This window comes from Palaemon carinicauda, chromosome 11 (genome assembly GCF_036898095.1).
Source record: "Palaemon carinicauda isolate YSFRI2023 chromosome 11, ASM3689809v2, whole genome shotgun sequence".
In the NCBI taxonomy this organism is placed as follows: domain Eukaryota; kingdom Metazoa; phylum Arthropoda; class Malacostraca; order Decapoda; family Palaemonidae; genus Palaemon; species Palaemon carinicauda.
This window is the reverse complement of record NC_090735.1, coordinates 51,865,957-51,888,494: the sequence shown is the minus strand read 5'-3', so window position 1 is coordinate 51,888,494 and position 22,538 is coordinate 51,865,957. Positions and strand designations below refer to the sequence as shown.

At 39.6% G+C, this 22,538-nt stretch overlaps 1 long non-coding RNA gene across 1 annotated transcript in view; it reads left to right on the top strand.

Moving 5' to 3' along the window:
- Positions 1-22,538, top strand: part of LOC137649687 (uncharacterized) — a 171,912-nt gene that overhangs the window by 78,048 nt on the left and 71,326 nt on the right. Inside the window, exon 2 of the long non-coding RNA XR_011045822.1 lies at positions 13,655-13,786. This is a non-coding gene — a long non-coding RNA (uncharacterized lncRNA). The remainder of the gene's footprint in view (positions 1-13,654; positions 13,787-22,538) is intronic.

Here is a 22,538-nt window from a genome sequence, read left to right as displayed (position 1 = left end):
TGCGAATACTGACTTCTGTCCTTACAATAACTGCATAACCTTTTCAAGTATCTGGTTTCTACTTCCAGTCCTGTAATGGAGGAAGTGTAATGCCTGTACAGCAAGCGATGTGCATACAAATAATAATGTATGCCCTATTTACATATTCTATTACACTGCAACCGCCATCGGACTTCAAGTCCAAAAGTTCTTCAGTGTAACATTCGGTTTTTAACTCTGTTATTCCGTTATAATATTTAGTATTTTTACGACAATATCAACCTTATTGACAAGACCCGTTGAATGTCATCTTGTAATTGTCACACTTAAGTGACCCCTGGAGGTCTATAAATACACGTGCTGTCTCTAAATAAAATCCATCGTTCTGGAGCTGTCTTAGTATTAATTCCTACTCCACTCCCGACACATTGATGACCTACAGAGTGTTTCAAGCACCCAGCACGCCTTCCACCTTACCGCTTCCTCTGCTGTATCTTTTGACAATGCCCACCATTGACCCACTCTCATTTGTTCATGCGGTCTCAGTGAGGCTCCTGCCTTTTACCGGCAGAGATGGGTTTGCTTGGTTTCAGTGTGCTGAGGTTCAATTCTGCATCAAGGCCTTGACCCGCTCAAGTAGCAAAGCCAACTACATACTCGATGACACCTTCCAAGAAATCTCTCCTTCAGCTGGCTTCTGATGGTTTTCCTCGTGAAGTGAACCTACTCTGTGACAACACCTACTGTAACCAGTGCGAGCCACCCTTCCCAATATCGACACCTTGCCCATAAAGAACCTGATGACCAGAATCAATGCTCTTATGAACAGCCACTTCCCCTTACCATCTAGAACTCCGTCAACACTTCCACTCTTAACATAGGTGACAACCATATAATGCTGATTGAAGCCGAGGTGAATGCTGTAGGACATGATCACCTACCTCGTGACTTGCTTGGGTAGTGACATAGTCATCCACTATCCATCTATACTACCCCACACCAGCTCCCCAACCAACGATTTCAACAGACACTGGATGACTCCCTTCTCCCACCGTTGTGTTTCTACCACTCCAGATTCGGGCTGTTACTAATAAATGAGCTACCAAATATCAATGGTCAAAAACATTTAAGTAGGTCATTGCATGTGGGAGTGGTATCTTCATTAACTAATCTCTTCTTTTTGCATGATTCAGGATCTAATGTGTGCTTCCTGGTAGATATTGATGCCTGTCATTTCATTTTGTCATATTCCCCTTTAATGGCATGACCCCATCATTCAAAGACTGCTGACGGATCTGTTATCCCCTCCCACTCTTTTGAGATGATGACATTGCACTACATCTAATCGGTGCTAATTTCCTCGACTATTTCTACCTCCCGGTTAACATCGCATATTGATACTTAGTCAACACCAGCTATTACTCAGCCCCACCTTTATCGCCTGATCCCTAGGATCTTGCTCTCCACATCAGAAACCCACTGTTCCCGTTGAGCACATTATAAACTCTACTGTATCACCATATTAAGATAACAAGGACCCTAGTATTTGCAAGATTCAGATGTTTAGCAGCTGCTAAACACACATTCGCTGAAATGGAAGAAATGGACCTTTGTCAAAAGGCTTCAGGCCTATGGTCATCGCTCTTGGACATCATCCTGAAGAAGGATGGATCCCTATGCTACCCCCTCCCCAACCGACATCACCTACCTTTATGGTGCAAAAGTATTCTCATCCATCAACATCATGAAGTGGTATTATCAAGTGTCCATGAACCCAAAGACATCCCAAAGACCAACATCACCACCCTCTTTTTCACGTACTTTCAATTACTACGGCTTTGGCCTTCATAATGCAAGGGCCCCATTTCAGTGATGACATACTAATATTCTTCTCCTTCCAAAGAAGACCACCTACACATCACCCAACTGTGTGTACCAGAATGGCCATGAAATCAGATACGCCAAATATACCTTTGATGCTAATGAAGTGTCATTCTTGGATCATTGCATCACTCCATAATGCATTCACCCCGTTTCCCATGCGGTTGACTGTCAAAGCACTACAGGAGTTCTTTGCCGTGGTGAACTACTACCTCCAGTTCTTTTTAGCCATCGCTGATACTCTTGCCCACCTCTACGGCTCCCTGAAGGGCAAGTAAAAAATCCTGAAGTGAGTCCCCTTTAAGAGGTCGCCTTCTTCAATGCAAAGAAAGCCCTATCAACTGCTACTGCTCTCACCTTTCCCGTGCTAACTGTACCCTTCCTACTTTCCATCAATGCCAGTGATGTCATGGTACTTGACCAAATGATCAACAGATCGCTTTGCCCATTAGTGTTCGTAAATATAAAACTCTCCAAGGAAGAATCCAGCTACTTTGTCTTCAATATTAAACTACTGTCAGTGCATTTGGCTGTCTGACACTTCCACCACTTCTTAGGTGGCACGTCTTTCGTCATACGCATGGATCACACGCCCTTTATGCATGCCTTCACCCGACAGTCCAACGCCCCATTTGCTTGTCAATGCCAACATCTCTTTGCCATTTCTAAATACAACTGTACCATTCAACACATCTTTGGTAAACTGAAACCTGTCACCAACGCCCTTTCTATAAATATGCTGGCTGCTGTTCGCCTGGGAATGGATTACAAGGCATTGGCAGAAGCCCAACAAAAGGATCCAGAGTACTAAACCTGCAGGACATCGTGTAAATATCTTTATTGGGAAGACGTCGCCCTCGATGACTCCAACGCCTCTTTTTCTGTGACGTCAGTACTGGTAGGCCACGCCCGTGGATACCTGCCTCCATGTAACCATCAGGTGTCAATTGATATATGGCCTCTCACACCCCTTGCACCGATCTATTGCACAGTTCATATGAGGCCTATAGATACCTTTGCTGTCTCTAGATAAATTTAGTTATTCGGGAACTGTCTTCATATTAACTGTCCCTCCACTCCCGTTACAGAAGCAGTTTCATCACTCTTCCCATCAACTCGTAAAGAGCATCGACTAGAATGAAGCAATTAGGAAATGAAGTAGAGTATAATATTGTAAGTTCTGCCATAGAATATTTGTCGTATTATTTCTTATAAGCAAATAATTATTTGAATGCGACATGAAAAGATACTTCTCAAAGTTTGGAGAGGTATTAAACTGGGAAATTAATGTAACGTTTCTATCAGGAGCGAAATACTCATGTAATTTTTGTTTAGTCTAAGCCAAGATGTTGCGCAAACAGGTCCAGTACGTAAATGCATAATCACATATTTTAAGTTGAATAACAATCTTCCACAGTAAGAATGTTATTTATGATGATTAATCAATTTCTTTGGTTGAAAATAATGCTATATGTTTCGCACTTTTCAATATAATCTTCTGATATGAAAGTTGCTGATTGCACTTTATTCGTAGTAAAATCTTTTCATTCATGATTGATAATGAAAACTCTGCTATATTCAAATGTCCGTATCATTACGAAATGAACCTATGCATAATCGTGTAATAGTTGAAAGACAACTTGAATAAATTTCTTAAAATTCTGTCCCATCATATAAATGAAAGTAAGATTTTTGGATTTGTAAATAGGTAAGTAATAAAATATTATCTTAATATTTTTAAATTAATGATAAACTAAATTAGAATTATTCATATCAAATCAGACAATTACTATTGAATTACAATATCTTAATGACGGCAAAAGGACAACGGAAAAAAAAAAATCTTGAACCTTTGATTCGACTATTGCTAAACTTGATGATTCAGTAATAGAGAAATATCACTAAGAATTTCAGAGCAAATCGAGAATCAGGATCGAAGAGTGTCTCAGTAATTACAAAAAGACGGTCGAATAATGCAAATTCGTTTGGCACCTCCTCTCCTTTAGGAAGAGCTAAGCCCACTCCTTATGCTAATGAGTTTCAATATCAGCAGTAATGGAGCCGCCATCTTGCAAGGATGATGGAAACACATTCTGCAAGTTATCTCCACGGCAAACATCCGGGATCTTCTGACTCAAATCGTGATCGTAATCAAATTCTCATTTGACTTTGGGATAGTGAATTTCGGGCTGAAAATCTTTGGTCTTATTCCATGTGTGTATATATATATATATATATATATATATATATATATATATATATATATATATATATATGTGTGTGTGTGTGTGTGTGTGTGTGTATGCATATATATATATATATATATATATATATATATATATATATATATATATATATATATATATATATATCTATACACACACACACACACACACACATATATATATATATATATATATATATATATATATATATATCTGTGTGTGTGATTCACTATTCATTTTATACTTTTAAATTTTTTATCATTTTATCACGAAACGCCTGTAATTGTGTGGCAAGAAATGTTACGCCTCATTGCGTTTTTAATCTAATGGTCTTTACACTTTTGGCAATAAGTTTTCACTTGATGTTACTTAGATTATATTGTATTTTGCTGAAAAAGTATTCATATGCTTAGTATAATTCTAAAATGCTTACTTTCCTTTCGTTTTATATTTTTAATGCAGTGGTAACATTGTCTTTTCTCTCAGTTTCTTCTATTGACTTTCAAAAACATTTTACATTTCATAGTGTTTCATTTCGACTTTCACACTCGAGAAAACCTGTATTATTATTACTATTATTATTATTATTATTATTATTATTATTATTATTATTATTATTATTATTAGCTAAGTTACAACCCTAGTTGTAAAATCAGGATGCTATAGGGGCAGGGCTCCAACAAGGAAAAATAGTCCAGTGAGGATAGGAAATAAGTAAATAGTGAATAATGGATATAAAATATCTTTAGAGCATTAACAACGTTAGAATAGGTCAGTCATACAATAACCTATGCCTCCACAAGGCACTAGAAGAGCTGGAAGACCCAGGCGTATATGGCTGAGGACTATGAAGCGTGAAGTAGATGATGAATTGAGAAGTATTGAATTAAAAGCTCAAGATATAGACGATTGGTGTAATCTGAGGGCCTTTGCGTCAATAGGCGTAGGAGGAGATGATGATGATATAAACTATGAAGAGAGACTTATGTCAGCCTATTCAACTAAAAAACATTTGCAGCAAGTTTGAACTTATGAAGTTCCACCGATTCAACTGCCCGATTAGGAAGATGCATTCGCCGTATCTCTTGCATTGCATGAGTGTTCCCGATGTTTTGCATTAAGAAAAACTCTAAATTAGAATTATCTGGGTTGCTTATCTACGAGAGGATTCACCTTACCCCCCAAAAATGCTGCTTTGAAGGTTATGCAAATTATGAAATAGAACTATTAATCTTGACGAAGAGGCTTCAAGCCATGCTCATTCTTAAGGGACATGGACCCTGTTACACACACACACACACACACACACACTCTCTCTCTCTCTCTCTCTCTCTCTCTCTCTCTCTCTCTCTCTCTCTCTCTCTCTCTCTCTCTCTCTCTCTGAGATTCTGTTTTATACTCTGTCTTTCATTTGTGTCAAGATCTCCATATATCAAAATATCTATTCTTTCTCTCTGTCTCCTTTAGGTTTTTAATTATCAGAGATTTTTTTTTTTTATTGATTCTCTTTCATCAGACTTGTAACACCAATGGTATTTTATATAATAATGACGAAGAATTAGTAAAATACGCCGTGTTACCATAATCTGGAGTCCATAAATATCCATCTGCTCTCTGACTGTTTTTATGTCACTTCTGCTTTCAACTATTCGATGTGAGGAAATATATCGGTTTTGAGAATTGTTTGAGGGTTGAAAAATTAGAATATGGTGGAAGAAACTAGAATACGTTACAACACCAAAATGTATGAGCAAATCAGTTGATTGCAAGAAAAGGCTACTTGAAAGAATCCTACCATAATGTAAAAAAATAAAGTACATAGCTTTATGTAGAAGTATATGTATATGTATATGTATAAGTATGTGTATAAGTATATATATATATATATATATATATATATATATATATATATATATATATATATATGTGTGTGTGTGTGTGTGTGTATATGTATAAGTATATGTACAAGTATGTCAAATTTCAAAAATGAAGGCATAGTAAACCAAAAGGTATGCGGCACAGCCCAGGGCATTTATAATACCAATTCACCTCTCCTCTCAGTGTGAGTTTATTAAAAAACACGTTGAAAATTATCTTTGTGGCCATCTATGGGGTCCCATTTATTTCTTTATTAGTTTAATTTCAAGGTCAAAACTTTAGAAGTTATGATAGTTAGAGATAATGAAGTTGAGCGTACAGTTTTTATCTGAGATCTATAACACCTTAGGAGTTTGGAATAAGCGACAGCGAAACAGAACATGCCTCGAACATTCAATAAATGGAGGGAGTCAGGTAATTGCTGGTCTGTTTCATTTCACACTTTATGCATTGCATAAACTAGAAAAGATCTCTGAGTGTGCAGACCTCCGCCAGCGTGCCTTTCCCAGAATCAATTAATCATTTCCAGTTCTTTACATAACAATTTAAAATCTTTGCTAGTTTTATTACTTTAATATTAAAATTGTGGCCGTATGGTTGATGACCGGAATTTGACCTTTTGCTTGACCTTAACTTTGGACTCGACCTTGACCTTCGACCTTACCATGTATTAACTGGCATGGATTTTCATACACTCATATATGTATATATATATATATATATATATATATATATATATATATATATATATATGTGTGTGTGTGTGTGTGTGTGTATTTATATAGATAAGGCTACCAATATTCATATAAATAAACTATTGAAAGTCAAAAACAAGAGTTTACCGGTCACCAGAAATGACCCTTTTTGGCAGGTGTCTGAGGTTGGATCTCCGCCCAGTAATCACCTGACCTCAGCCCAGGTAGCTGGTATGGGATTGTCATTGTTCTGTAAACGTCTATACGTATGTTCGTACGTTTACTTTCCCTATAAAATGTAAAGAAACCTCTCTCAATAAATCAGTCCTCTGAGGAAGTATCAAGAAACTAGTCAGGACTTAATTGTATATTTCGTATTTTCATTTTCCCTGTGGTTCTTCTGCATCTAAGCATCACGTTCACATGTGATATTTACGCATATATATGTATATATATATATATATATATATATATATATATATATATATATATATATATATATATATATGTATATATATATATATATATATATATATATATATATATATATATATATATATGTATATATATATATATATATATATATATATATAGATAGATAGATATACACACACACTCATACAGTGTTCCAAAATAATGTATACACTCTTTGACTTTTTGGCTATTTCAGATTTGATTTTGGAGTAAGAATGGCGGATACTGGGACTACGTTCAAGCCAAACAAATTTGTTCTGAAAGCATTCTGGAAATGTGAAAATAAAGCTGAAGTGCAAAGACGATTTACGAGTGAGTTCCACAGAGATGCCCCAACACGCGTCACCATTTCAGGAATCGTAGATAACTTTGAGAATCATGGGACCATCCAGTGCATAAGAAAAGGACATTCAAAACAAAAAAGAACATTGACAAGCCCAACTAAAGAGCAAGATCTTATTGCTAATGTTCAGAATTCCCCACGAAAATTTGTACGTCAACTGTCCCGTGAAACAGGTATCCCAAAATAGAGCGTCCATTCCATTTTAAAGTGTGCGCAGCAGAAAACCTAAAACAATTGACGAACTTAGAGAGGCAATCGATGAAGAATGTGCTCAGATACCGAGAGAAATGCTACTAACAGTTTGTAGTTCCACATTTTCAAGATACAAACGTGTATTGAGCAGAACGGCAACCAGTTTGAACACTTTATGTGAGCTGATATTTTTTTTTAACATTCTCAAATTGCTCCATGTATCCTTAATTTTTCACTGTGAACTCTCAGAATCTTTAAATGTACATTGTTTTTCTCCTGTGAATCTGTTTTCCACGTAAATATCAATAAATTGAACAAGTTGTAACAATCCAAAGAGTGTATGCATTTTGGGACACCCTTTATATATATATATATATATATATATATATATATATATATATATATATATATATATATATATATATATATATATATATATATATATATATATATACACACACACACATATATATATATATATATATATATATATATATATATATATATATTACATATATATATACATACATATATATATATACATATATATATATTTCTTTCCTGTCACGCTGAGCAGTATTGTCAAACGTATGACTCATCTGTCTCCCCATCTCTCGGGTAGGAGAGACCCAAGGAACACACTAGCAGGGGTTTCATTACTGGACCCTCCGGAGGAGGAGGTCCTTCTGTTCACGTTCGCATACAAGGAGGGGTAGGGAGCTCATCCGCAGGTCCGAATGGTTGCAGGTCCTTTTTTTCTGGAGGAGAAGGCCCTCCACAAAAATGAGCTCGAACTTCAGGCAGTGCAGAGTAACCCTGATGAGCGACAATGCCACTGTCGTTGCCTACATCAAGAAAAAGGGCGGTCTGCACTCTTGTTAGATTCACGACTTGTCGGTGGAGATCCTGTCATGGGCCGAGGACAATGCCATCTCTCAGATGGCTAGATATATTCTGGAGAAGAGGAATGTCATCGCAGACGGGCTCAGCAGAAGGGTGCAAGTGTTGGTAGCAGAGTGGTCCCTACATCCGGAAGTCGCAAAGACAGTGATAGGAAAGTGGGGCTTTCCCTGTATGGACCTCTTCGCGATGAGGCTGAACGCAACGCTCCCACTCTTTTGCTCTCCAGTGCCGGACTCAGCAGCAGCTCTGAAGGAGGCGTTCCAACACCCATGGGACGGCCTCGACGTGTATCCTTTCCCCCATTCAGTCTCCTACGGCAGACCATAAACCATCTTCAAGGGACAAGACAAGCAAGGATGACATTGTTGGCTGTGTGGCGGCCCAAAAAGGAGGAGTTCTCAGATTTGAAGTCCTTAGCGGTGGAATCTTCGTGGCCCCTACCGCTGGGACAGGATTTGCGAAGACAACCGCACTTCTGGAGGTTCCACGAAAGCCTCCCAAACCTCTCCCTTCATGCATTGAGACTATTAAGTGTTTGCAAAGAAGGGATGGGTACTCCAGAGGGGCAGCCACCCAGATGACGGGTAATTTCAGACAATCCTCGAGAGCCATATACCAGGCAAAATGGGCGGCTTTCGGCAAATGATGCACCAAGGAAGGCATAGAGCCCCTCAATACCTCAATCCTAGTCATCGCAAACCTCTTGGTCCATCTACGCCTTGATCAGGGTATGTCAGTTCTGGCAGTGAAGGGATTCCAAGCGGCCCTAGGTCAGATCTTCTTCCTCAAGGGGTTAAACTTAGGTTCCTCCAAGTGTCCAGTGGCTCTCAATGCTGATAAAGGGGTTTGAGCAGGGATGCCCCCCCCCACCCTAGTGCTCTCAAGGCACCCACATGTGACATCATCAAGGTCCTTGACACCCTGAAGAAGCCTCCATTTGAACCTCTGTGGCAAATTATGGACAGGGAACTCACCCTGAAGAAGGTGTTCCTACTCGCCCTGGCCGCGTCCAAAAGAGTAGGCTAACTCCATAGGCTTTCAGCGGATGTCTCCGACTCACATGTGTGGAAGGAGCTGGTTTTCAAACTCATCCCCTTCTTCATGGCAAAGACAGAACACAGCAGTAGCTGACCCTCAGTTCAACGAGTTTTCCATCCCCGCCATCCCCAGGACAAATGACCCGGAGGACCTGCTGTTGTGCCCGATGAGGACAGTGTGGAAATATCTCTCAAGGACCTCCGCCCTACACCCTGTTCATGACTACAGAGATGGTGAAGAGGGCGGTCTCAAAGAACACAATCTTCTACTGGCTCTGGTAGACGATCCGCAGGCCGTACTTGGCGAAGGGTGAACCCTCCCCATGGTCTGCCAAGCCTTGTGACATCAGGGGCATCGGCACCTCGCTGGCCTTCGAAAGGAACATGGCAGTTGGCCAGGCGCTAAGAGGAGGCGTATGGACGAGGCAGTTGACCTTCACGCCCCACTACCTTAAGGATTGTTCCTTCTGGTCTCAAAAGGGGTTCAAGCTCGGTTCCGTCACGGTCGCCTAACAGCGGATCTAAGGGCGCCCCACACATGACACAATCCATATGGAACGTCGAGGGGTAGAGCATCTCAAATCCCTATCCTATCCCTTCTACCTACCATGGACTGCTTTGGAAAGAAATAAAATATTATCTTGGTGAGTATTCTCTGACTACCCTATTTCTATTTACGTTTATTGTTACACTTTCCCCTGACAGGTCTTACCCCTCTCCGCAGGCCTCATACCTCTCCTACAGGGGTCTATTCCCTGCCTCCTAATACTGACGCTCCTTTACATTGGTCCGTGGCAAGGATTCGTGTCGGAACAAATGACAATTTCTAAGAAAATTGTATTTTTCCTTACATACCACTGACCAATAGTTTAATTGGCACCAATCCTTCCCCGCGGTAGACCCTTCTGATAGGAACTGTGTTTTCTGGAACCAGTGTGGAATGGTTGATGTCGACCTGAGAAGGGGGTTGGGAGGGTATCGGCCTGTTGGGGGAAAACTCTGGTCGGGGAGCTGGCACTGAAAGGTGTCTCCTAAACATTGGTTCACGGTAAGTATGTTAGGAAAAATATATATTGCTTAAAAATTGTCTTATATATATATATATATATATATATATATATATATATATATATATATATATATATATATATATATATATATATATATATATACAGAAACTAATTGAAATTGAAATAATAGTAAAATTAAAAAATAAACATGAGCAATACTACGGAGGTATCTTCCATTGAACGATTCTGATAATCGACAACACTTAAAATTCAAACTAGTTTTAAGTAAATACGGGAGTCACATTTAAGGGGAGTCATCCCAAACGTCTACACATGTACAACTTGCGGTACAAACCGTCTTCACGGTACAATTGTGTTAAAACTAGAGATGCATAAAATTATGGCGAGGTGGTTCCCTCCAGTACGCCTAGGACAGTAAAAGGAAGACAGGAACGTCGCTTGGATTTCTGTGAGCATTTGGCCGTTTTAGTAGGGCGCATCCGCAACAGGTGACGCTGTGCTTGTCGTCTGCTGCTTACTTACTTAAGTCAGTGTTGCCAGATGAAAAAATTTCACCAGCGTTCTTTTCAAACTATGATGGATGTGTTTTTTATCAGGTGTGATACATATATATGCTACACTATGAATAAAACAAAATTTAGCATTGAATAAAATGTTGCCATGGTTTTTTTTTTTTTAATTTAAGCTCATTATTACGTTGTATTTCTATCCTTCTCAGGGGAATTTGGGACCTAACAATCTGGTATCACTAACTCAAGCCTTCAAAACAATTGTAGCAGTCCGTCGCCATATGTAAAACAAGACACATAATGTTGAATATATTACCCTTCGACAGTAAACTATCATTTAATGGTGCATTTTCCTCGCATTTATCGATGCAAATTTAACGTAAAGTTGTATATTAAATGTGTATACGATTATAACTTGCAGAATGAGTATTTTATCAAAGTCCAGATTATACATTAAAATGGGGCCTATGCTAAGGCCATTTCGAGATGCCTTTATTTTGCTAATGCAAGTGGAAACTTGTACCTTTAGAAATAAAAATTCCATTAAATGTCGAAAAAAAATAAAAGAATCTTTTTTTCTGACAATCATCTCTATATTGTAAGAGGTAATTGTGACCCAATAAGCCTAAGACAATATAAGACCATCCACCACTTTTCTTCTACCATAATAGTTTAGTCTTAGGCACATATCCTATTTCGGATGCATATCTTTCACATATTCTGTAAGTTTTATTAGCAATATTATATATACATGAAATACACAGCCTAAGCTTAACTTTCGTTTTGTAAATGAACAATAAACAAGATAATTAAGCTAGAAAAAAATGTAGGTATTCTAATGATCAATATTATTTAATATAGATATATGGAAAATCATTAGACGGATGATATTAGACCAATTATTGAATATGAACTTTCCGAAATACCAAGTAACAAATCCCTGTAGAGTTATTTTTAGCTAATTAATAGGGCACGTCGGCAATAGATCGCGCTGCGGTTTTTTTTCTTTCTTTCTTTTTCATAAGTAGGCTCTCCGGTCTTCCCTATACTGTCTTTGAGTATGCCTATAGGCAATGTTGCCAACTTTGCATGGAAAGCACTATTTCTGGTGAATTGGCTTCACAAACCGCATATATTTTGTATTTTGCTCATAGCCCAATTCTTAGCGCAAATTTATTTGGTTTGGTGCATTTTCTAGTGCATTTCTCTCTCTCTCTCTCTCTCTCTCTCTCTCTCTCTCTCTCTCTCTCTCTCTCTCTCTCTCTCTCCATGAAATTTCTGAAACCATAGTTGTTACTCTACACTATGATTTCGATGCTACTAGTTTTGTAATATTTAAAGTAGTTTTACTGAAAATATCACTGTTTATTTTTCATTACGAATTATTTTTCATGATAGAGTATATTCCTCATGTTCGGAGTTAATAAAGTTTGATCCTTTGTGGCAATTCTTCAATTCTTTTACAAGGCAGTAAGTGAAGGCCTACGTTATTTCACTGTATGTCAGCCGTATCATTCGTATAACAAACTCGTATCCAACATTCGCAATAATTGCATTGTTACCCTTGACTTTGTTGATAATAGTTCATCTTCCATGCGAAGTATATAATCACCAAAATCCTTATACAAGTAGAAAACTCCTCCAATCATATTTCTAGCGCATCTCAGTCCTCAATCGAGCTTATTTATGGCTAACACAGTTAGCAACACTGCTTATAGACTGCGGTGTCATTACATCTGTAAAATGTCTTTACGAGATTGGGGTAGAAAGTGAGTACAATTGTGTTATAGAGGACATTTTCATGAAATTTACATTGTGATTAGTAATATAAGAAATCACCATCACCTACGCCTTTAGACGCAAGGGCCTCGGTTAGATTATAAGCCAGTTGTCTCTATCTTGAGCTATTCATTCAATACTTCTCCATTCATCATCTCCGACTTCAAGCTTCATAGTCCTCAGCCATGTAGGCTTGGGTCTTCCAACTCTCCTAGTGCTTTGTTATAGTTTAATTTCTATAAGATATAAGAAATAATACAGTGCATTTAATTCTGGTGTAGAGTGTATCGCCATTATGCAAATTTAGTTGCGCCTACTTAGGATAATAAAAGTGCAAAATTTGTTTTACCTGTATTTTGAATGTATCTGGTGAAAAGCTTATGTTTTCCACTTCAAAATGCGATATAGCCTAATCACTATACAATGCCAGGTTTCGTTTTCCATCAATCATCAATTTTGGTAGATAGTCACTCGGAAATTTCTTGAACTTCCTTCTTCGGACAATTTTCACAGCTGCTGAGGGCCGTAATTACATATACCTATACATTTCTTTTTTTATAGAAAAGGGAATCTTTGGCTAATCTTAAATGACATAGAAATACAGTAAAAAGCATCTTTAATATTTTCTTTTTATTAAACTTTGAATTATTTATGTTTATCATATAATGTATATCGAATTCCATATTAATCTTGACAAAATATGTTTTCCAGATCCTCATCTTTCGCAGAAATAAATGTGGCAACACTGAGCCAGACTGCGGAGTGACTGTGACTGCGGATTTCTAAACGCTGTCGCCCTAGTGGCTGTGGTTCTCCCTCTTTCTGTCGTAATTAGGCCAAAGTGAAAATTTTGATATTAGGTAAGTGGGTTTACGTATAGGGCTAATATGCCATTTGAATAGGAAAATTGGACACGAGTTGGATCAACCGTCATTTGGTTTTAATAGAAAAAAATGTGGTAAAAAATGCTATAATAAGAGCTAGACAGTCATGTTTTTTCCTTGCTGTCAATGTGTTTTTGAGCGTGGAATATCACGTTTTCATGTTTGAAGCGAAATCAAATCACGGTAGTTTAGATTATTTATTTACAATTCCCCATTTAGTCATTGAAATATGTTTATGCTATACAAGTCCAGTTTTTAGCGTGAATCGCTGGTAGCCTACAAGTAGCCTTGATCTTTCCCAATTCTGTGTGTGGCACTCCTACGCAACGAACGAGGCGGTTAATGCCCCCTCTTATCTCTTCCCATTGGTGCGCAGTGCCATCATTGCACCTCACGAGATGCACTACAGGCAATACCCAAGTGCCGTTGTTGCGTTCCTTCAACATGTTTTATGTCTTACTTTGGTATTTGTTTACCAGACCACTCTCTCCATATACTGCCAAATTATTCAAAGCTATTGTTTTCCTCCATTAGTTTTTCACAATTTTAAACTATTCGCCACATGGGAAACAAGATGAAATTAAAATAAAAAAGAAAACTATAGAATTATAAAAAAAAAACTATATTTTGAATATACAGTAAATCAAATGTACGCTGGCATCACGAACTTCTGTTTATGTACGCTGGCATCACGAATTCTGTTTGGTTGACGATGTTGACATGTCAGTTCCAAGTCGTTTAGTGAAGAAACCGAGCTATTTTCTTTTTATAACCCCTTCCCCCCTCTTCAACATAGATTGCTAAGTATTGCTTTCCCAGAATTTAAATAATCCCCTAATTACTGTGCAAGAAGGTGAGAACTGCAGGATTACATTATATTGGAGTAAATGGAGAGCGTGGTGTTCTATACTATTACCCACTATTTCACCAGGGAAGCCAAACCCGGAGTACGAGCTTGCTAAAGGTCCCCCAACTAGCCTAACCTAGCATGTGTCTTTACCTACTGGGTGACCTCCCCTGTGACACCTCCTAGGGCAATGTGTCCTTACCTTATTGTTTGGAGGTATGTAACCAATGTTATCCATTATCCTACTCTCTAATTATGACTACTTGTTTAATTCTATATCCTGACAGTGTTAGTGGTAATATATACCAGGTCATTTGGTAATTCTATTCAATAGCTCCTCCACTAATAATTCTGATATCTTTTTTTTCCTGGTGAATTACTTGGTGCTCTATCTAAAGCTGACTTTTTTTTTTTTTTTTTTTAGGAGGAACAGTATTTTTACCCTATTTGTTAACCTTTCCAATCTTGGGGAACCTCCAGTGGGAAACCAGGGTTTCTGGGTAGGGAATGAATTAAAGAATGTATTCTAATATGCAAATAATGGCACATGTAGAATTAGCAATAAACAAGGTCACCATCTAAGCTAAACAAACCACCTAACCTAACCTAGTAGCCGTATCCTTACCTAGCGGGGGTTGCTTCGTCCCCCCCTCTGCTACTCCTCCCTTACACAGCCCTATTAGATATAAAATAGCCTAAAACCCATTGGGTATTTAGTCAGGTTGGAGGGTAAAGGTGAGCTGCACCTTTCCGACTCAATACCCAGTGCACAATAACCTCACGAATGAATGAGCACCAATCATTTTTAGTTTTGTGAGAAATTCTGAACTCATTTTTAACAAATTTATAACTAAATTAACACCAATGTAATTGCATACAAGTAACAAATTAGATTTTATATCTAAATGAGACTTTTCAAACCAAGTTCCCTTGAAAATGGATGCATAAAAACTACACCTTTTTTCACTTTTAATAACACTGTGATCTTGGTAGTATATTATTCTTTCGATGTTACCACAATAATGCAAAAAAAATCTTTATAATTTAGATAACAATTGAAACAAGAACTTGGGAGACTATCCACTGAAATTGAGGTCAAAGTAGATGTTAAATGAGAAATTGCACCAGAAGTTGAAGGTTCACATGCCTGCATGGCTCTCAAGAGACTGAAAAATTAACAGTGGAAACTGTGTGAAAAGTGTCAGTTTCCTAGTAAAACTGTGACCTGATTGGGTATTCAAGTCACATTTTGTTAAAATGCTAGTCCCAAGTAAAATTTGGATAATTATCATTGGTTGAAAACTATGATGTTTAGCTGACATCTTGCTATGTAGAGAAGAGGAATTTGAGAGAGTTATGAAGTCGGGGGACTTAGTTTTTTCAGGTGGGTCAAATTTAATTTTGATTTTTAAACCACATCTAGACCTAGCGCCCCTTAGATTTATATATCCAACGAAATCTTGGACTTCAATCTTTTTAGTGAAAGTACTTAAATTTGATAACTTGCTGGCAGAGCTATTGTATAGGATTATCAGTCATTTATATGCTGTAACCTAACCTTACCCAACTAACATAGTTTAGAGGACTGTGTCCGGGTCACTTAGTGGGGTAGGCTTAACCCCCCTCCCCCCATGACCTCGCACCACTTTTCCTAATACAATACGACCTACTGTCATCATCATCATCATCTCTTACGTCTATTGACGCAAAATAGTAAATAAGTTTAGTATTTTGGCATAGTACCCTAGGTCGTTACTCATGACCTACTGTACTATGCCAAAATACTAAGCCCTTGGTAAGCCTTAATAAGACCATGTAATTCCCCTTATATTAAATATTTTTGTAAATAATTGTTCCTTGTAGCAGTTCAGTAAGTGGTGTTATAATTATTATAAATTACCTAAATTCATTAAGCACCCCTCTAACACTAATGATTCACACGGCAGCCACCCAGTTACTTTAGGAGGAGGATTTAAAAGTTGACTGGACTAGGGAAATATCCGAGTACTTCAGCTTTTAAATTTCAGTTTTATTTTATTGAAATTATAATGTGATAATTACGTCAGAAGTGAAACAGGAAAGAGCCCAAAAAGTGCTTGATGACTATTGCACGATACTACATCACCACCTTCCTAAATGATAACAGTGTGTGATACAGCTGTACTGTTCACAGTTTAGTTACTTGACTTAAAATTCACTTACCATAAATTCTTGACGAAACCCTAAAAAATGGCCAGCATTCTACCATTTCTTATTTCAAATTCTGTGTTGGTAAGAAATTAAGTTCATGTTCAGTTTTGATTCTATTAACATGCTTTCATTCCCAAATACGTCAACTGTATGTTTTTCAGAGTGCTTATTTTTGTTTTACTGTAGTCATTCATTGTGGGTGATAAAACTTTTTTGTTTTCCTATTACCATATAGTATACTGTATGTAGTTAAGCTTAACCCAAAACAGTGTTTTATGGGATGGTGAAAACAGAAAGTTGCAGTTGTAGAAATAATTTAAATTTCATTTAAAGATTAGCAACTGCAATAATGTTTTTGTGTACAATTTATCTATAGCACAATACACATTCATCCAAATCTTACTTAAACCATGTTACATAATACTGGGTACCTGGTCCTAATGTAATCTCACCTATCTTAACCTAGAGAGCCTGTGGATCCAAAGTGTAAAATGTTGGGATGTGTCCTAACCTTACCTTATCTTACCTTAGTATGGGGTCTTAACCAGACAAGAACTTGAATCCAGAGAGCTGCCTAAAAGAAAGCATTAAGCATCCCCCCACTTAACCCAATCCCCTTTGTATGGTTAGTGCTGTCATTTTCCTTTCTCATTGCAATGTAGGCATTACTTACACCCCCATAGGAGCTCCCACTTTTCAACATTCTATTTAGGCCTACATCTGTTCTTGTTTTTATTCATCTTGCCGTCTCACCTCTTTTAACTTTTAAATCATAGTGCAATTGTGAGATTATCTATTACTGAAATTACACTCTGGCACTGATCAGCTCCTCAGAGCAGAACACAAATGTCTTCCTGTTAAAAAATCTTAAATTGTGAATACTTGTTTGCTTATGCAGGGTGGCATTTGTCATTTAAAGGGATTTTTTCCTATTTGATGTAGGTAGCTGCAAGCAAAATCTTTCAAATAAATATACTTGGAAAAAAGGAGTTTTTACAAAATAGACAGCCAATGTTAAACTGAATGATCTGGTGGTGAAATTTGGGAGGAGTCACATAACATCTCATGTAAGAAGGCAAGAGAATTTAGGCAGTGTTAGTGGAAAACTACAGTAGGTAATGATTGCATGATACAGTAGAAAGCACTGCCAAGATTGCATGTGCAATCAGCCATTATCACCTTCCCAAGCACAACAATTAACTCAGAATATGATACTTATTTAATCCTTAGATATTTAGGTTATAACTTGTAAATACAACAGTGCACTACTCTTCATTTTATGGGTACTATGTAAGGTATTTCTTGCATCCCCTTCATATTCTCTACACTATAATATATACAAAGCTTTACGCTATTTACATTGGAGATATATTTCTGTGACAGTTGAAACCAGCCATAAGATTTTTAAGTGAGGTGTAACTATCTACCGCTAGTTAGCAGGTGGTACTTGCCACCTCGTTCACACTCGCATTAGTAACAATACTCCACGTTATTTTGGCTCGTGAGTGAACCTGTAATAAACTGAATTTGACTCCGTAGAGGATGAATAAGTAGAAAAATGTTCATCTGACCCTGGACTTACCTTAGGTGTGTACACCGTCGCTTCTAGCGAAGCGGCATCATCCTCCACCAGGGGACCCTCTTTCGTTGCCACTCCTACCTTCTTTGGAGGGGTTCGGGTCTCCTCATTTATGGAATGACTTATGAGAGTAAATATCAGTTAGAGACAAACCAGGAGCACTCTCAACCTCAGCAGGGCTTGACCATGGTCGTCCCCTTCAAGGCTAGAGGTAATGCACCAATAGAGTTCTTGTGCCCTTTGTTTCAACACATTCTGCTTCTACTCGCCTTTGTTCCTGTTGTTCCGGTGTAGGAATGAGAGCAGTTGCAGACTAGTTCACCTCGAAGTTTCCAGTCCAGGAATCCCTTTTCTTAGTGAACCCAGACCTACAACTAGAGCTTGAGCTCATTGATGGTAAGCAGAGTGTGCTGCTCGGAGGTTCGCCTCCAGGTGTTGGTCAGCCTCAGCATGCCCAGGAAGGACTCCCTTTGCCAACTGCAATTGTAGGGCAGCCATCCCATTCTTGGGAAGACTCTTTGCCCATCCTGGCAGTGTTGGGTAATTATCTCGTTCATAGGAAAGGTGCCCTTCATCAGAGTTGTCTCCCCCTACAGTGGCCTTTCACAAGCGTGTGCTCAATTCATCGATGCCCTGCTATTGCTCTTCAGAGCATAGCGTCTTGGAGCTAGACGATGATGGGGTTAGGTCGCTGCTTGCAGCTCCCACCCTTCATTGTTGTACCCTCGGGGTACAAGATGGTGATGTGTACGGTTGCTGCCTCTCCCATCGTGTCCTCAGGGCACAAAGTGTCTCAAGTAATTTCCCTTTCTGGGTCATTGCTGTCTGTTGGCCACTTGCGGTCGCTACCTCTCCCATCTGCGAGTCTTGATGGCTATAACTCTTTGGGATTATTGTCTACACCGTGCTCATTGAGCACAACAAAGCTCATAGAGTTTTGTGAGGCCAGGCTCTTGGGGACCTCCGCCTCATGGTTTCAACCTCTCAAGAGGGAGAACCTACTGTTCTTCTAGTTCCTCCCACCCTTATTCTTCTCTTTGTTAGAAAATACCTCCTCTGATAGTAGTTCAGAAGTACCGAGCTTCATGCCGTGTTAACTTATGTTAGCAGACTCAGTCTCACAGAGAAGTCATGCACAGTGTTGCGTACTCATCCACTGAGTGCTAGCGATGTGGTTGGGAGACCTCCTCTGCCTGACGAAGTTATGCATGCAACCCAGATTGCTCACCATAGTGCTCATAGTGAGTTGATGGGTTCCTACACGCCAGTGCACATAGCTTCAGCTTCTCTGTTGTGCTCGCCAGTGCTCGCCTCTACAAGCTATGAGTTCGCAAGACTTTCCTTGCCAACTTCCTCTGGGAACCTGGCTAGTGTTTGTGTTCTCTGCGTACTTGGGCAGATAAACTCATGCATGTGGGACTATTATTTTTCATAAGAGAGAGACCACCCAACACTAAGTGTAGCTAGGTGCTCAGGCAAAGCTCAGGCAAACATCCATCTGATGAATTCTACGCAACTACAGATGCTCGATAATGCCCCCATGATAAAGGGCAGGTACGAGTTACTGCCGTTGCGCATGCGCGTTTGCCCAAGACAAAACCCTCAGGAGTTATTGCCTTAAATGGGAATGCCTACTGACCGCTTGCAGCTGCCGCTTGCCACCATTGTGCCCCGGGGCGTAACGAGTTTTGGGAGCACAGTGAGTCTGGTTAGGCATAATCCTGCAAGGTTATTGCTGCAGATAGAAATGCTTTCTGACTGCTTGCAGCTGCCACATTCCACTGTTGTTCGGAAGGTAACGAGTCTCATAAGACAATCTTTTGGGGCTACCATCCCTGGCTTCTCTTCCCTATGTAATAGAGAGCTCATTGGAACACTCACCTGGTGTCGGCCTTTGACCAGTTACAATCTCTTCACCCCTTCTCGCCCTCAGGGCACAACAGTCTAGTGAGACAACCCTTCAATTTTAGTTTCTTAAACCTCTATTCCCAAAGTGATAGAGTCATATTGTGCTTAGTTTTATGAATGATAGCAAGCAAGTATTCGCTTACAGGGACGCTTGTCCCACACACAAGGTGGGTGGGCAAACACCTACTACTGACGAAGGTCTGATTGCTTTGCTAGTTGTATGTACTTTTCGTGGGTTTTACGCACGCTCACAAACATGTTCACAGTGCTACGAATCGTCAACGATCAATTCCTTTGAGCCCATAATGTTGCGCCTCATCACACACTTTATTCCTGCAAGTAACTTCATGAGCTCCGTGAGGGTGCTCATACATGGAAATATGTTTATGATGCTCAGGCCTGTTTTTGAGCAATTATCCAGAGTCAGAGACACACAACTGCATGCAGGCAAACAAGCTGTTACTGCCGCCAACAAAGGCAGTTCACTTCGCTAGTTGCCTGTGTTACTCCCATGGCCGGATGCACACCTGTGAGGGATAGTAAGGACTACGTACCATCCTACAATTTGGAACCTCATTCTAATAAATCATTAGATCTCTTCCTAATTCGATGGTTGTATTCCTTTGGAGGGAGTCAGGTTATTCATGACCCTCTTACCTTCCCGTAACCAGACATAGGTAGTCTGCCCTCGAGTAGACTCCTCCTTCATTCCAAACAGTTCCTCCCCAACATCTCCGGATTGTTCGTCTAAGAATTGAAAGTACTTCTTTCTGATGAGGAGTCTTTTTCTAGAAGGGCATCGACAGATTGGTTAATGATCCTGATAGCTCCGCGGTGCCACCAAATGCAATAGCTCCTAGACCCTACCTTGCTCACGGAGGCACCGATGGAGCTAGTTCCACTCCCGGATTCACTCAGGAAATCACATGTAAAGGTCTTACACAAAGCAGTAGCTTCGCTACAGCTTCCTGCCTGGAGGTTATCCAGCAACTCTTCATAGAGCGAGGCATTTCACAACCAGTTGCAAGGAGAATGACAGGTTACCCCAGGGAGTTGTCTTCTGCCGTCTACCAAGCGAAGTGGTCTGTCTTTTGTGGTTGATGTCGGGAAAGGGATATTGCTCCTCTCAGTGCTACTATCCCAGTGATAGCAGAATTCTTACTGTACCTCTTGGAGGAAAATCTCAGCTCAGTCTTGGCAGTGAAAGTCTACCACTCGACCTTGAGACTAAATGGCGTTAGCATTTCTTAGACGGAATTGTCTCTCCTCATACAAAGTTTTGAGCACACATGCTCTCAATCAGAAGCCAGACTTGCAAAGGTCAGTGAGCTACATGTTCTTTACTGCAATATTGCCCATTTGAGGGGATAGAGGCAAGTGACACTTAGCTTTGTCCTGGGGTTTGTAGCTAAGACTCAAAATCTGGCTGTAGCATATCCTAGATTTGGGCCGTTCCTGATTGAGAGTCTCTGTTCTGTAACTGATAACCCATATCAGCTGTTACTATTGCTTGTGAGGCCACTGAGGAAGTATCTCAAATGGTCTTGAAGCCTTTAAACCTACCTACAGCTCGCCAATCTCCAGCTCACAGCTAGACCTTTAGACAACTTTCCTATTTGCCACTCTCCGATCGCCAGCTAACCAGTTGCCAATTTGCCGATTGTCAGCTCGCCGATCGCCGCCTCCCTGGTCGTCAGCTTGCCAAGCGCCGATTCAACGGCTAAAAGATCTCCAGCTTCTTAAAAATTGCGCCGTTCCCCATGGACGTTCTACAACTCATTGTTCGCCGTCTATTTACCCGACAGCTCACCGTTCGTCAACTTGATGTTCACTTGCTTGTCGCTCGCAGGCTCGCCATTAGCTGTTTATCAGCTTGTGATCATCATTAAGCCTGCTCAGGATCGTCACTAGTCAGCTCTCCTCAAGGTTGCTGTAGGAACCAGCAACTACTTCCAGCATCGAATGGTTAACCTTGGATACTTTGCCTTCCCAGGTAAAGACACTTCCGGAAAGATCCCTTCTGTCGGAGACCCTTACCGGTACTTCATTGATGCATGGGCTTCCCAAGAGTCTCTCTTCGGAGAGTACTCTAATCTAGACGGCATAGATCGTCTTCTCACCTCTCTTGGTCTTACGCTATTTCGGTAGCCCTCCCACGTAGAGTTGAAGGAGCTGCTCCCGAGAATCTCTTTTTAGAGAGTACT